The following is a 15,390-nucleotide window of genomic DNA, read 5'->3' on the forward strand; positions in this document are numbered from 1 at the left end:
ACACGCGCGCTGCGGCGGAGCAGCTGAGAGGGCTCCAAACCGGCCCGCTTCGCCGCGCAGGGAAGGATAGGACCCGGTACCGGTGCGACCCAGCCCCGCGCGCACCTGAGGGAAACAGGACCAGGACCAAGCAGGACCCCGACTGGAGACTCCAGAGCTCACGCGGGCTCAGGGTCCGTCACGCGGCTCGGCGTTGCCCACAGCCGGGCTTCCCGAATCTCGGGACGCCCAACCCTGTACACATTGTTATTTTCCTGTTGCTGGGCTAGCTCTGTCTTCCCAAGAAACTCTCAGCACTCCTGAGGACTGAGCGACCAAGGACAAAGCACAGTGACTTTAAGAGACCCAACTTCAAGGCACATTCAGAGGGAAGAGCCACGCCCACAGCGCAATCCCAGTGCTTCCTCCGTGACCTTTCGCCAGGCCATTGGGCGAGTTAATAGTCCCGCCCCTTGGCTCCTACGTGACACCCGGGATGGGAGGCAGGTGATCCACAAGAAATAGCTTCTACTGAGGGTTGGTGGCGCTCTTCTGTGATACCAGCACTTGCGGGGGCGGGGTGGCTGATGCAGGAGGATAGCTGTGAGTTCCACACCAGCCCGGACTACATAGTGAGGCTCTGACTCTACAAACAAAACACCACCACCAAAAATAAATGGTTTCTCTCAGGTTTGTTCCTCCCAGGACAACAGCAGGTCACTGGAGTTCTCCCTCCAACTCATCTCACATCAGTGAGTGAACGTGATAACATGTTTGCTTACATGTCTGTGTGTCCGGAGATGAAGCCCAGAACCTCACACAAACTAATCAGGCGCTCTCATACTGAGCTCCACCCTTAGCCCCAGAGGACATTTTCACTGTCCTTTTCTGCAGAATTAACTACCTTACATTCCTAATACTACACACAGCTAATTTAGTTAGAAATATGAAGGCAGTTAGGCAGGGCTAGGCTGTGGAGGAAGCCATTAAAGAATGTAAAAACACATATAGTGGGTGGAGGGAGGCACCAGACCTCAAGACCAAGCCCAAATGACCACACCTACTTCCCCTACTGGGATAAACGATTGATAGTCTAAATAGACATTAATCACTTGGGTGGGGGAACCAAGACTTTAACCCAGTCTCTTCCAGGAAAGGTCCCTGACCCCTTCCAGGAAAGGTGTTTGTTCTTTGCTTCCCCACTGGAATAATATTTCCTAAGAGACTATACTTGTAATCTTACTAGTTTACCATAGTTTTGTCCCACCTTATATTCAAGTCATGATATGGTATCCACCTCGTGATTTTGCTTTATAAAGCCTCCCCTGCAAGTGGAGTCCACAGCAACCCACTTTCTGGGTCTCCTTTTGCCTCTTTTAGAAGCTGTCTTTCCCTCAATAAATACTTATTCTTAACCTCCACTGTTCCTACAATTCATTTTTCTATTTTAGAGAACATGAACTCAGCATTATCAGACACCTTGCAGGTTAGGAGTTATATTTGCCTTAATCAGTTAGAGGTCCCTATATCACCCCTAGATCATTGGTGTGACCCCAATTTCAGAGCTGTTTTCACTTGGCAAGATGGGGACTCCGTGAGACCTGAATGAGCTAAAGTGACTCCATGCTTATAGGCCAGAGACTGTGCTTCTTCACATGCTAATTGCTAACTAAGTTAACAGCTGGCCCAGGGACAAATGGTATGACAAAAGGTGACCACAGAACATTTCCTGCATAAGATAAGCAGTATGTTTGGAATCTTGTCCTCTGGTAGTTCTATGAATGCCCTGACCTATGTTTGAACTTTTTTGTTTAGAAAAACCCTATAAAACTACCTCAGCCCCTGAGCAGTTGCCTCTCAGAGCTACTTGGCTCTGGGAGTGCCGTCTAGCCAGACTCATAAAGGTCTGTTTACCATCTAGCCTGATGTGTTCCTTCCTGGGTGACTCTTGTTCCTCAGTTGTCGAGCTCCCAGAGCCTCGCTGAGCTATAGGTCCCAGCATTGTGGAGGCCCTTTTGGCTGTTCACGGATACCAGGAGTAAGGCCCTGGATCTTGCATCCGGAGCCATTGTTGGGATATAGGACTCAGCATCGTGGAGGCCTTTTGGCTGTTCACGCTCCGTGGAGTGGAAGCGAGACTTTAGTTCTTACATTATTGGAGGCCCCATTGAGATCCCCGGATGAGAACTGTAAATCCGGCCGAGATTCTCTGTAGCGGGATCCAGCGGGAGATTCTCAGACACAGACCTTTGAAAGCCTCCGGAGGTAAGCTTTGGACCAGTTGCAACCGTTAGTTGTCAGGATCGAGTGGCTGACGAGCTGGGAAGCCTCCCCTGACCCCGGCCCTGACGAGGATTCTGGGTAGAATCAAAGCTTTTCTTTTTTGTGGCACCTGTTTGTCTTGTCAGTGTCTTGTCTGTTGTGTGTTAACTTTGTATTTTCCTTAAAACAGGGATGGGAGGATCTGGCTCCAAGAACACCCTGCTGGATTGCTTTCTCACTAATTTTAAACTGGCTTTTCCCTTGAGCAGGAAGATGAATATGGAGTCAAATTCTCCCGCGGGAAGGAAGGGGCTAACTGACACAGCCCGTATTGGGCCTCAACCTGAGTCCTGCAGGAGAGAGCGACTGTCTTCCTCCTTGGAATGGAAGAGGTGCACCTGCCAGGATTTCCTGGGTTGCCTTTCTAGGACTCGGAGGCCAGCTCACCAGTAGCGGAACAGAAAGAAGGCAAGTGAGTGAAATCGTCTGTCTGAATGGTGAGATCCCCTGGGCTGCTCCCTAGTTTGTCTTTGGAAGGGGCCCCAGGGAGGGAATGTGTTAACTTCTTGTGTGACTGTGTGTGTGAAAGAGACTTGGTTAGGAGAGTGAATGGAACGAGTTACAAAAGTCATCAGTAGCCTTGTCTGTGCACCAAAACAAAGGGAGGGGGTGCTTGTGCTTAAAGAGCCCTCCTGGCATTGCAGAGCTTGTGTGGGTCAGTCCTGCAAGTCTGTGGCTGTGCTTAGAAAGGACAGGGCAGAGACTCTTGCAACTGGAAGCTCTCCTTTGGTCCAGGTGGGCCTGGGAGAGCTGGGAAGCTCAGGGCTGGGCTGATGAGTGAATGAGGCCGTTCCCTGGGACGGCACCCCACCCTTTGTCTTGCATCACTGGACAAGGGAATATCTAATGGTTGTGGGGAATGCTAATACCAAACCAACTGTTCTGAAGTGCATAATTCAAAATTTTGATAAAGATTTTGTGGGGGACTATTAGATAAAACTGCAATCAAAGATGCTTAAGAAACTTTATGAGTTATCATAGTCTCAGCTAAGCCAGACTTGGCCCCCAGGGGGAAAAAAAAACTCTAGACAAAAGGCAAGTTATCTGCCTTTGTTTTGTTTACTTGAGACTTTGACAACTTGGAGCCTTGTGTGCTCTAGGAGCTGCTCAAGCTTCTGCTCTGCGGTAATCAGCTGCTAGTGAGAACTATTTAGTTTTGGTCTTAGAAAACCTGCTTGCTAAATCTGCTGTTTTCCCATGGTGAACTTGCCTCTCTCAGAAAATGTGACAACCTCGCAGGCAAATCCCAGTGTTTCCCCTTTGGAGGAGGTCCAGCCACTTCCCCTCCACTTGAGTTGCTAAGATAGAAGGTGTGCAGGAGTTAGGGGCAGAACAAAATTGTTTAGCTTTACCACACTGGAGGGTGCAGATGGGAAAGCATGATGAGACTCAGAGAAAATGGAACAGGGTTTGCACTCAAATTAGAAAGAACTAAAATGAGAAAATAAATCTTTAATAGATTAAAAGCAGGTAGAAAAACTGATAAACATACAATAGAGAAAAGAAAAAAACACTGCAAGCCAAAGAAACTGCAATTGTGTTTTACCAGACATCAAGAGATTTTTACAAGAAAAATCAAGTTAAAAATTTTAACAATTTGATAAATGTATCTTTGTTTCAATTTAAATTAAGTTTAATTGGTGTGCCTTAAACACTTCTTGTGTATTGCAAATTCTTGAATTACAATTATAGGGTTAACTTGCTCTTTTGTACTTTGTTGATTAAAAACTCAAGGTTAATACTGTTCTATAGGTAGCCAGTCAAATTTTAGGATGTAACAATCTGAGAACAGAAAAAGAACACTTTAAAATTTTAACAGCTGAAGTTTGTTATAGAAGGTTAATAGTAAATGAGACATAAGAAGATATTAGAAAAGCTATGGATAAAAGAGATATACTTTTGATATGGAAGGATTTTGTATTTGACTTGTTAGAAAGAAATAAAGAAAGATACAAGACAAGAAGGCCTAAATATATAGAAAAGGTGTATGGAAATGATTTATGTATGTTTGCTTGTTGGTTTCAAGTTTGCTACAGAAGGTTTACTTTTACAGTAAGTAACAGAGAACTTTCATTTCTTTTGATTCTAATTCTACAAGAGATTTTTGTTAATTGACCTGCAAAAGTTTTGACTAGTCTTAACTAAAAGAGGTTTTAGGGCTGGAGACTTATTTAGCTCAATGGTGCTGCCACCTGCCTTGCAAGTGCAAGGACCCAAGTTCAATCCCCAGTACCAACTACAAAGAAAAATAATAGAGATTTTATAATTCAATTGGCCAAATACATTTGAGCGTATACTTTCACAAATTGTCTTACAAGTTTGTGTCTGCCCAATTGTTTGAAAAGTGTCCAATTATATTTTGATTGAAATGACAAGGATACTAATAATTTGTTAATTTCTATAACCTGGTTTTATGAGTTAAAATTTTGTCAAGATAATTAAGTTTAAACTCAGGTCTAGATAGACTCCTGTTAATAGTAAAAAGGACAGCTACTCAAAAAAATTTATTCTGGTCTTTATTCACTAATGGGAGCCCCAGTAGTTTTCATAGCCTTCTAAAAAGATATACCCCCAATAAACATGGCTAAATATGTTGTTATAGAATGTTTACATTGGTTATCATCAAAGGGTTAGATTCTAAATATTATTATGATATGTTTATAATAGTCATTTTCAAAATATGATGTTTTCTGTGGAAAAAGTTATGGAAAGGTTAAAAATGCTTTTGAGGGCTGGGGATTTAGCTCAGTGGTGCTGCTGCCTGACTTGCAAGCATAAGGTCCAGAGTTCTATCCCTGGTACTCCCCAAAATGCTTTTGATACCTAATTAGATTAAAGGTTATGAAGTTTCATACATAAAATTATGATTATTATTAATTTTTAGATGTACTACATAAAAATTTCACAGGGTATTAAACTATTAATGCTGCTTCAAGAGGCAGGATATAAAGTTCATGCTGCTTGGAGATAAAAGGACTTAAAGCAGATGAGAAAATTTTTGGGATAAAAGGTTTTGTTTTGCTTTTTTTTTTCTTTCAGTACTGGGGATCAAACTTGGGTCCTTGCACTTGCAAGGCAGGTGGCAGAACTGCTGAGCTAAATCCCCAGCCCTGGGATAAAAGGTTTTTACAGGGTCTAGATTCTCTATATGTATAAATCTTTAAAGGCCCCAGAAAGACAGTGATTATTATAGGGTAAAGAGCAAGAGTCAGCATTTAAATAGCTAAAACTAAATCTTTCTGCTGCCCCCTGTATCACGGATCCTAAATGTGACCCAGCGTTTTGCTTTGTACATGACTAAAAGAAATCATACTGCTGTAGGGGTGCTTATTGAAGGAGTAGGCCCATAGAATTAGCCAGTGACATATTTATCTTAGAGTTTAGATCAAGCTGTGAAAAAATAGCTGCCTTGTTTATAAGCCCTGGCAACTGCAGGAAGCTGACCAGGTAACATTAGGAAAAAGTAAATTATTTGGTTTCCCCATGCCTTTTAGAACTACTGAATAACAGGACATTGATGGCTCTCAAATAATAGTCACATAATATCAGGCCCTCATCTGTGAGAATCCCTGCCTATATTTTGCTCCAGTTAAAACCTTAAACCCTGCTACTTTTTGCCCTCAGAACCTGGCTCCCTGACCACAACTGCCTCAGGATCACTGTCGAATTGTTCTCCAGTCATCCAGATCTGCAGAAAGACCCACTGCCTGAGGCTGATTTCTTCCTGTTCAAGGATGGGAGCAGCTTCATGGAAAATGGGTTATGCTATGCTGGCTATGCAGAGATGACTCAAGATAAAGTGGTTCAAGCAGGACCCCTCCCCACTGGATGGTCAGCTCAATGAGCAGAACTGTGGGCACTCATACAGGCTCTCCAATGGGCAAAAGCAAACAGGGTAAATGTTTATACAGATTCCTGTTTGCCACTTGGTATATCTATGGCACAGTCTATACAAATGTGGTCTTCTCACAGCAGAGGGCAAACTTATTAAAAATAAACAGGATATAATATAGTTATTTGAGGCAATGTGGAAATCTGCCAAAGTAACTATAATAATTCAAAAAAGAAAAGATGCAATAGCAAATGGCAAAACGAAAACTTTAGATGATTATACCTATTCCCTGTAAAGGTTATAAATATGTATTAGTATGGGTTTGTACTTTTCTGGATGGCCTGAGGCCTTCCCTATAAAAACAAAGAGGGCTTCAGAGATATACAAGATTTTATTTTAAAAAATTCCAAGGTTTGGTCTGCCTCCCTCCATAGGCAGTGACAATGGGCCAGTATTTATAACAGGTTATACAAGATCTAGCTAAACTGTTATACTGCTTATTGACCTCAAAGTTCTTGTAAGGTTAAAAAAAATGATAAATTATAAGGTAAATATTGTCAGATAACACAGGGTATGAGTTGATTGGCTCCTTTGGGCCTTCTTTAAAATAAGAAATACCCATGTCATACTGGGTTCTCCCCATATGAGGTCTTGTCTGGAAGGCCACCCGAATCTTGAGACTTTATAAAATTATCTCAACTGGGCTTATCCAATATGAAATCATAGCTGTTAGAATTGGGCAAGTGTTTCAAAATATTCAAGGGTAAATTAAAAATAAAGAGGACCTTCCTGTGCTAACTCTTGCCCATCTGATAAAACTGCAAGACCGAGTTTATGTTAAAATTTAGAAAAGGACCCCTTTCTGACCTATATAGAAAGGGCCATATGAGTCACTTATGGTTACTCCCACAGCTATCAAGGTAGCTGAAGCTCAGCTACCACCACTCTAGAGTAAAACAGAATTCCACAGATTCTGACTCCAGGAGACAACACACTCAAAGCCCTGCTCTCACCACACAGGAAGCCGGTGAGTCTACACACAGCTGAAGAATGAGAACTACAATCAAGGTATGGACTCTTACATTGTGTCAAACTGTTATGAGCTATTACGCTTCTGAAGTAAGAATTTATGAGCCTACAGATGATAAGAATGTGAACTTTATGTGCCCTGGGGATCTTTATCCCCAACTTATCTGTCTAAAAGATGCCTTTACAAATTGCTATGACCCCTTAGCTAAATATTTAAGTAAAATGATGAATCAAGGATTTGATTCTACCTAAAATCAGTGGGGAATGTGAGACCTGAATGAGCTAAAGTGACTCCATGCTAATAGGCCAGAGACTGTGCTTCTTCATATGCTAATTGCTAACTTGGTTAACAGCTGGCTCAGGGACAAATGGTATGACAAAAGGTGACCATAGAACATTTCCTGCATAAGATAAGCAGTATGTTTGGAATCTTGTCCTCTGGTAGTTCTGTGAATGCCCTATGTTTGAACTTTTTTGTTTAGAAAAATCCTATAAAACTACCTCAGCCCCTGAGCAGTTGCCTCTCAGAGCTACTTGGCTCTGGGAGTGCCGTCTAGCCAGACTCATAAAGGTCTGTTTACCATCTAGCCTGATGTGTTCCTTCCTGGGTGACTCTTGTTCCTCAGTTGTCAAGCTCCCAGAGCCTCGCTGAGCTATAGGTCCCAGCATCGTGGAGGCCCTTTTGGCTGTTCATGGCTTCCAGAAGTAAGGCCCTGGGTCTTGCGTCCGGAGCCCTTGTTGGGCTATAGGACTCAGCATCGTGGAGACCTTTTGGCTGTTCACACTCCACAGAGTGGAAGTGAGACTTTAGCTGTTACAAATCTTCATTTATTAAGAAGCTGTCCATTCTTGGTGGAGAGATATGGCAGAGTGGTAGCACATTTGCCTAGAATGTTTTAAGTCCTGGGTTCACTCCCCAGCATTTCAAGAAAAGGGGGAGGCTCCCTTTCCTGGCCTCTGCTCAACTTCTCATAACCACATTTTTATTTTCTCACTGAATTTGACCAGTGCTTCATGTAAGTGGAACAACATGGTATTTGATCTTTTGTCACTGTCTTATTTCACTTATCACCGAACTTCTAAAATTATAATTAAGACTATTTGTCCCTGGGAATGAACATGGGTCTTTACTTGTGCTAGGCAAGTACTGTCCCACTGATTTACATCACCAGCCTGGTTTTATCTATTGACACAAGTCCTCCCAGAATTGCCCAGAATGGGGCTTGAGGGTGATCTGGCTGTGACATCTGTCACCCTATAGATTGTTACCATGAATTTATCTGATCAGGCTGGCTAGGCAGGTGTTCCTAACTTCCCTCACTGCTTTATGTACGTCCTTCCCAATAGGTCAAGAGGACAACTATAGCTGTTAGAGAAGGGCCATTTCCTTGGTCAAGGGTATATGGATAGCTTTGCTTTTCTGCTTGAACTTCCAAACAAGCTATCAAAATTGCTCATTAGGTCCTCAAATTTGGAGTCTTGCCTCTTGCCTGTTGAGAAGCTGGGATTATAGGTGTTTGCCACAATGCCTGCTGCAATATATTTCCTCTGTTCTGTTCCACTGATCCACTTACCTCCGCTTGTGTCACTACCATGCTATTTTAATCACAGTAGCTTTATACTATACCTTGCAGTCTTGAATTGTGGTGCCTCCTCCTTTGCTATTATTACCCAAGATTGTTTGCTATTCTGTGTCCTTTCCAGTTTCACATGCATTTTAGGATTGTTTTTGTCAGATCTGTGAGAAATGCCATAGATATTCTGACTGGGGTTGCATTTAAGTCTGTATATCAGTTATGGAAGTATAGGTTGCCTATACAGGAACAGGATATATCTTTCCATTTTCTGCTGTCCTTCATTTCCATTTTCTGAGTGATATTATTTTCACTGAAGAAGTCTTTCACTTCCTTGGTTAGGTTGATTCCTGAGTATGTACCTTCTCTCCATGCTACCATGCATGTTATTATTTTCCAAATTTCTCTATCAGTGAGTTCATTATTAGTATATAGGTATGCTATTGATTTTCTCATTTATTTTTGTATACTTCTATTTTGCTTAATTTGGTTATTACTTCTATGAATCTTAAGTGGAGTTTTATTTGGGTCTTGTAGGTATAGGATCATGATCATGCCATCTGAAAATGATACTTTGACTTCATCTTTTTCTCTATATATCCTTATTTCTTTCTTTTGCCTGATTGCTCTGGCTAATGTTTCAAGGACTGTGTTGAACAGGAATGGTGATAACAGACAGCCCTGTCTTGTTTCTGATTTTAGAGGGAAAACTTTGAATTTTCCCTCGTTTAATATGATGTTGGCAATAGGTTGGTCATTGTGATGGCTTGTGTCTAGATGTTTCCCCAAAGCCTCTTGTAGTCATAGGTTGGGCTTTTCAGAGGTGGCTGGGTGTAGAGTGTATGATGCTTGGATCAAGGATATGATTACTAAATTAGTCCAGTGATTGGTTTGGCATAGTTTCAGGAGTGGATAATGGGAAGGCCCCTCCACTGGGTATGAATGCTACCTGCCCTAAGGTTGGGTAGCCTGAAAAGAATATAATGGACAGAAAGAGGGCTGCTGTCAGCACTGGTTGCTTGCTGCAGTGAAGTGTTAAACTTCATTGCTTTGCTGCTTCCTGCCTGACATGAACTGTTTTCTTCTGTGATGTCCTCTGCCATGGCACCCTGTCTTGGAGCCAGCCAAGTATGGACTAAAACTTCTACAAAGTGAACCAAGTAAACCTTTCCTCCTTTGAGTGTTGGGTATCTTTGCTCACCAACAAAAAAATTAAGAGGTCTAAATGGCTTTTGTAAGATTGAGATAAAGTCCTTCTTTTTTTTTTCTTTTTATTGAGCTTATTGGTACAATCTAGGTATACAATACAGTTACATTCATTATTGGGATCCTGTACCTTTACATAATACGTCTTGATTCTCATTTTTTCCCCTTGTCCCTGCCCTACCTTCACCCTCTCCTCCCCTACCCATTACAAACACTTTATTTCCATTTTTAAAATTTCTCATATTTTTTTCCTCTCCCTTATTACCTTTCCCCCACCCTTCCCACTTTCCCTATACCTTTAGCCCTTTACTTCCTATTTCACATTAGATAAAGTCCTTCTAATACCTATTTTTTTCTTTTTCTTTTTAAATCATGAATGAATGTTGGATTTTGTCAAAGGCTTTCTGTGCATCTGCTGAGATAATCACGTAATTTTTGTTATTGCTTCTGTGTATGTGATGAATCACTTAATGATTTGCATAGGCTGATGCGTCCTTGCATCCTTAGCATGAAACCTATTTGGTCATTGTGTGTAAAATATTTGATGATTTGTGGCATTCTGTTTTCCAGAATCTTGTTGAGGATTTTTGCATCTATGTTTATTAAAGAGATTGGCCTATAATTCTTCTTTTTTGGTTGGATCCTTGTCTGGTTTAGGGATCAGGATAAGGTTAGCTTCCAAAAATGATTTTGGAAAGATGACTCCTCTCTCAATTTTATTAGAGTTTGAAGAATATGGTGTTAGATATGCCCTGAAGTTCTTGTAGAATTCAGCTGAGAATCAATCAGGTCCTGGGATTTTCTTAGTTGGCAGTTTTTTTAAAAAAAATTAGTCCTTCAATTTCGCTGTTATTTGATTTGTCAAAGTATTTAAACCTTCTTGGTTCACTTTTGGTAATTCATATGTATCTAGGAATCTTTTTCTTTTTTGTGACAGGGTCTTGTTTGTGGTGCAGGATGGTTCTGAACTGACAGCAATCCTGCCTCAGCCTCCCAAGTGCTAGGATTACAAGCCTGTGCCAAGTCACTTTGTTGGAATTTTAAAATTTCATTTGAGTACCCCAATATTTTGACATACAGATTTATGAAGTAGAGGCTAATAATTTTCATTTCAGCAATGTCTATTTGTGATTTCACCTTTTTCATTTGTAATTGGATTGATCTGTTCCCCCCCTTTTATGGGTAAGATTGGCTAAGTGTGGGACCTAAATTACAAGCCCTTGCTAAATGGCAAAGGGCCTAGGAGACAGTGTCCTGAACCCCTCCCATTGTAGCCACAGCCCCGACCTTTGTTCCTGCCCGGGCCTAAGAATGTGAATCACTCTTGTATTGTTTGAAGTCCGGATCTGAATCTACCTGTAAATTAGAGACTCCAGACATGGAGCCCAAACTAATTGACAAACTGTTTGCTCATCCGGAGTGTCTTAGTGACCTTTGAGACATCCTATAGGTGGTACCTGTTACTCATCAATATGTGACTGCTGACCACCAGCTCAAGTCAGCAGACCTTTGTCCCCTGTCTGTGAGCCCAAAATGTTAACCCCCTCCTTTTACTCCCTATAAGAGGACCTCGGCCCCTGAGCTAGGCGCCTCTCTGAGCTAGCCACTTGGTTCTGAGAGTGCCGTCTGGCCAGACTAATAAAGGTCTTTTACCATCTAGCCTGGTGTGTTCCTTCCTGGGTTTCTCGTTCTCCGTCGAGCTCCCGGAGCCTCGCTGGGTGTTAGGGCCCAGCTTCGTGGGGGCCTTTTTGGCTGTTCACGCTCCGTGGAGTGGAAGTGAGATTTTAGGTCTTACATAAGGATTTGTCTACTTTGTTTATTCTTTCAAAGAACCAGCTCTTCAATTCATTGATTGTTTGTAGTTTTTTTCATCTTCACTTCCTTGATTTCTGCTTTGATCTTTATTATTTCCTTCCCTCTACAAGTTCTAGATCTGGATTATTATTGTTTATTTAGGGGTTTGAGATGCATCATTAAGTTACTATTTGGGCTTCTTCTGATTTTTTGATACGGGCATTCACAGCTGTAAACTTCCCTCTTAGGACTGCTTTGTGTTCCATAAGTTCCACACCCATTATTATTTAATTCTAGGAAATGTCTTCTTTCTTCCTTAATTTCTTCTGTGTCCCACTGATTATTCAAGACTGCACTGTTTAAATTTCCATATTGATGTTTACCGATTTATGTCCATTGGTGTTTGTTTAATGAAGCAGGGTGCACCTTAGTTTGGTGCATATGTGTTTACAATTGTTATCTCTTCCTGTTGAACAGTTCTTTTAAATCAATACGTAGTGTCCCTTGCCTCTTGATCAGCTTTGGCTTGAAAACCACTTTATTTAAAATGGAATTTTATTGTTTTTTCATCCTTTTTTACTCTATGAATTTCCTTTAATGTCAAATGTTTCTTGTAATCAGCATATCAGTGGATTTTGTTTCTGATCCATTCAGTTAATCTGTGTCTTTTGATTGGTGAATTGAGTCCATTCACATTTATAGTTGTTATTGATGGGCAGTGACCGATCACTGTCATATATTATTTTATTGCCGTTTTACTTTCTTTCCCTTGTACTTAATTGCTAGTCCTACTTGAAACATTTATTTTATTGGCCCTCTTGGCATTGTTTGCTTTATTATCTCCTTCTGGGATACTCTTGAGACTATTTTTTGAGAATTGCTTTGGTTTTCACGAATTCTTTAGGTTATGTTTATCATGAAAATATGGTATTTCTCCATCAATTTTGAGAGATAATTTTGCAGGATATATTGGGTTAGAGGCTGTTTTTAGAGCTTATCCAAGTCTTTAAGGTTTGCAATGAAAATCAGTTGTAATTCTGCTTGGATTTCCTTTATATGTGATTCATTGTTTTTGTCTCCCAGCCTTTATACTTCTGGTGTTTTGTCTATGTTTTGTGGAGTGTTTTTTTCGATCATGGCTATTTGGAGGTCTATATGCCTCACTTATCTGTATGCTAAATTCTTTTTCTATATCTGGAAAGTTTTCTGATGCTACTTCTGTAAACAATCTTTTTTTTTTCTTCAGTTTTTGCGACATGGTCTTCTTATATAGTTCAGAATGGCCTTGAATTCACTATGTAATTAAGGCTGGACAGAAAATCAGAGTGATCCTCCTGCTGCAGCCTCACAAGTGCTGGGATTGCAGGTGTGTGCCACCACACCTGGCTGTAAACAAGCTTTTGTGCCCTTAGTGCTGTCTTCTGATTTTTCACTAATTTCAATTACTTTTATGTAAGTCTTCTTTGAGTCATTTAGCAGTTGTTGGGTCCATTTTTCATGTTCTCGTTTTTAACATCTCTGTTATTAACTGAGGCCATAGCCCAGTCCTCTAGATGTGACATACCTGTCTTCATATAGGTCACTTTTGTTGTCTATACTTTGTTATATTTTTAATATCCTGCATTTCTATTTGGAACTTTTTAATGGACTTTTCTTTCTATTCTGGACTTTCATGTTTTGCCTCTCTTTCTTCAGCTCCACTAGATTTTTATTCTTGTATACACTAGACTCACTGATCATTTATTTGACAAGGGTCATTGCTTAGTTATATCTTCTTTAAGCTTGGTGTTAAGTAGTCTTGCCAAGTTCTTTTATATACTTTCAGACATTTCTTCTATGTGGCTTATGATTTCCTCTACATCAATGTCCCCTGTAACATTCTGGGGTAGCTAGGAATTTTTGGAGGCATCAAGTGAGTGTCATATAAAAGTCTTTGAGACAATATATAATTAAATGATGGTGGTAATCATAGTTTGGCATATATTTAAATATTCTCAAATAAATCCTAACATTTCTGCTATTATATTGTTGTTGTTGTTGTTTTTCTAGAGTTTGCAGCTCTCTGAGCCAGTTCCTGGTTCTTTGGGGATGAGCAACAATGTCCTTCATGCTGTCATGCAGAAGGGCCTCCTAGGAACTAGTTCCCTTTGATTCACATCACTGCACTCAGCCTTTCATGCACTCAGAAGCTACTGCAACCATGGTTCAAGGGAGCCTGGCTACTGCTTCCACTCCATTACCCATGTGATGCTGGTTTTATGGGCATGCAGAATGCAAAGTCACAGTGCTGGGGAGGCTTTTATCTAGATTTCACGGACTAAGTAGGAGGCAGGCAGCTAGCTTCTGAGAGGGGAGTGCCTGAAGATGTATTAAGCCAGAGGTGCAGAGGAGGCCCAGGAATTCAGAAATGCCAGGATGTGGACCTTCTGCAAGAAATGTTGCAGGCAGTCAGTGGAGGAAGCCCAAGATAGGGGCCATAAAGGTGGGGCCATCCACTCTCTCTGGAACTCACATCTTACCATCACGTGCCCAGATGATGATCATGGAGCTACAACCCTGAGAAGTAAAAGATGATGAGTGAATACAGGAGGTCACTATCGTGTACCTCAAAGCAGGTTATCATATCAAAAGCCCTTGCCTTCCTTTAGCCTCATTTTTTAGTTGAAAAGATTTGAGGAAATATAGGCAAGAAAGTAATTATTTTTTCTGTTGAGATACAGAAAAAGGAGGAATATATAAAACTAGGAAAGTTACATGAAATATATATTATTTAACTTTCCAATCAAGTAAAAGGACAAATAAAAATCAACATGAAACTTAATTCTTCTTGTTAAAAATGAGAAAAGAAAAAAAAAGATGTCTCTCATCTCTTAGAACATTTCCTTTCATAAATTTATAAATTCTTTCTCTAGACCTCTGAGGTATATGTTCATTCTAAAAGCCTTCTGTGAGCTGTACAACTCAGGAATGTCTTTCTCATGGTTTATAGAGTCATCTCTTGAAAAATGACAGCATCATGGGAGATAGCACAGTGTCTCAAAATCTCTGTGGTGGCCTTGCATAACTGGTGGGCACCTTGCTCTCTTGAACTGCCTGCCCCTCTTAAATTGGCCCAGGGACAATCACAAAGCTAAGATCACAGCATTAGACTGTATTATCCTGCTCATCCAAGTCACCTCAACTTAAAATTAACAACTAAAACTTCTTGAACATCCCATTCTTCAGGATCTTTACCGGTCAAGATACCATCTATTCACCATTAAGAGAACATACTGTGTTTTCAGGCCCTATAAGGACTTCTTTAATTATATACATGGTGGCTTATTACCCTAGTACAGTGAAATTGCCTTGAAGCTTTATTCTTTTCCATAGCAGGTTAATATTTGTCCAGCTCTATGTCAACAGCCCATGTAGTAAGCATAACTTATCCATTTATATTTTATTTAAAATGTTGAACAAGATCAGTAACAAGGATCCTTAGCCTGTCACATCAAGCTTTCTGGCTGGTAGGGTAATTTTAGCTTAATAAATATGTTTGGAGCAAAACAGTACCAGCAGACTTAAATCTAGTTGCACTGTTTGGTATCTGATAGTATCTCTTGTACTGCTCTCTTCCCTGCTGCCTTGGGAGCCCGCAAACCCCACTGCCTCCAT

At 40.8% G+C, this 15,390-nt stretch overlaps 1 protein-coding gene across 5 annotated transcripts in view; it reads right to left on the reverse strand.

Moving 5' to 3' along the window:
• The window catches only part of LOC104854761 (zinc finger protein 709), a 65,718-nt gene that overhangs the window by 19,748 nt on the left and 30,580 nt on the right, over window positions 1-15,390 (reverse strand). Inside the window, exon 1 of one of the 5 annotated variants that reach the window (XM_010613328.3) lies at window positions 106-416. The exons of the other annotated variants lie outside the window; for them this stretch is intronic. The gene's annotated coding sequence lies outside the window, so the exon portion shown is untranslated. Of the gene's footprint in view, window positions 1-105; window positions 417-15,390 lie in introns of those variants that run through there. 5 annotated transcript variants of the gene reach the window in all.

This window comes from Fukomys damarensis, unplaced genomic scaffold, assembly GCF_012274545.1.
Source record: "Fukomys damarensis isolate Sample0158 unplaced genomic scaffold, DMR_v1.0_HiC HiC_scaffold_30, whole genome shotgun sequence".
NCBI classification, from domain to species: Eukaryota; Metazoa; Chordata; class Mammalia; order Rodentia; family Bathyergidae; genus Fukomys; species Fukomys damarensis.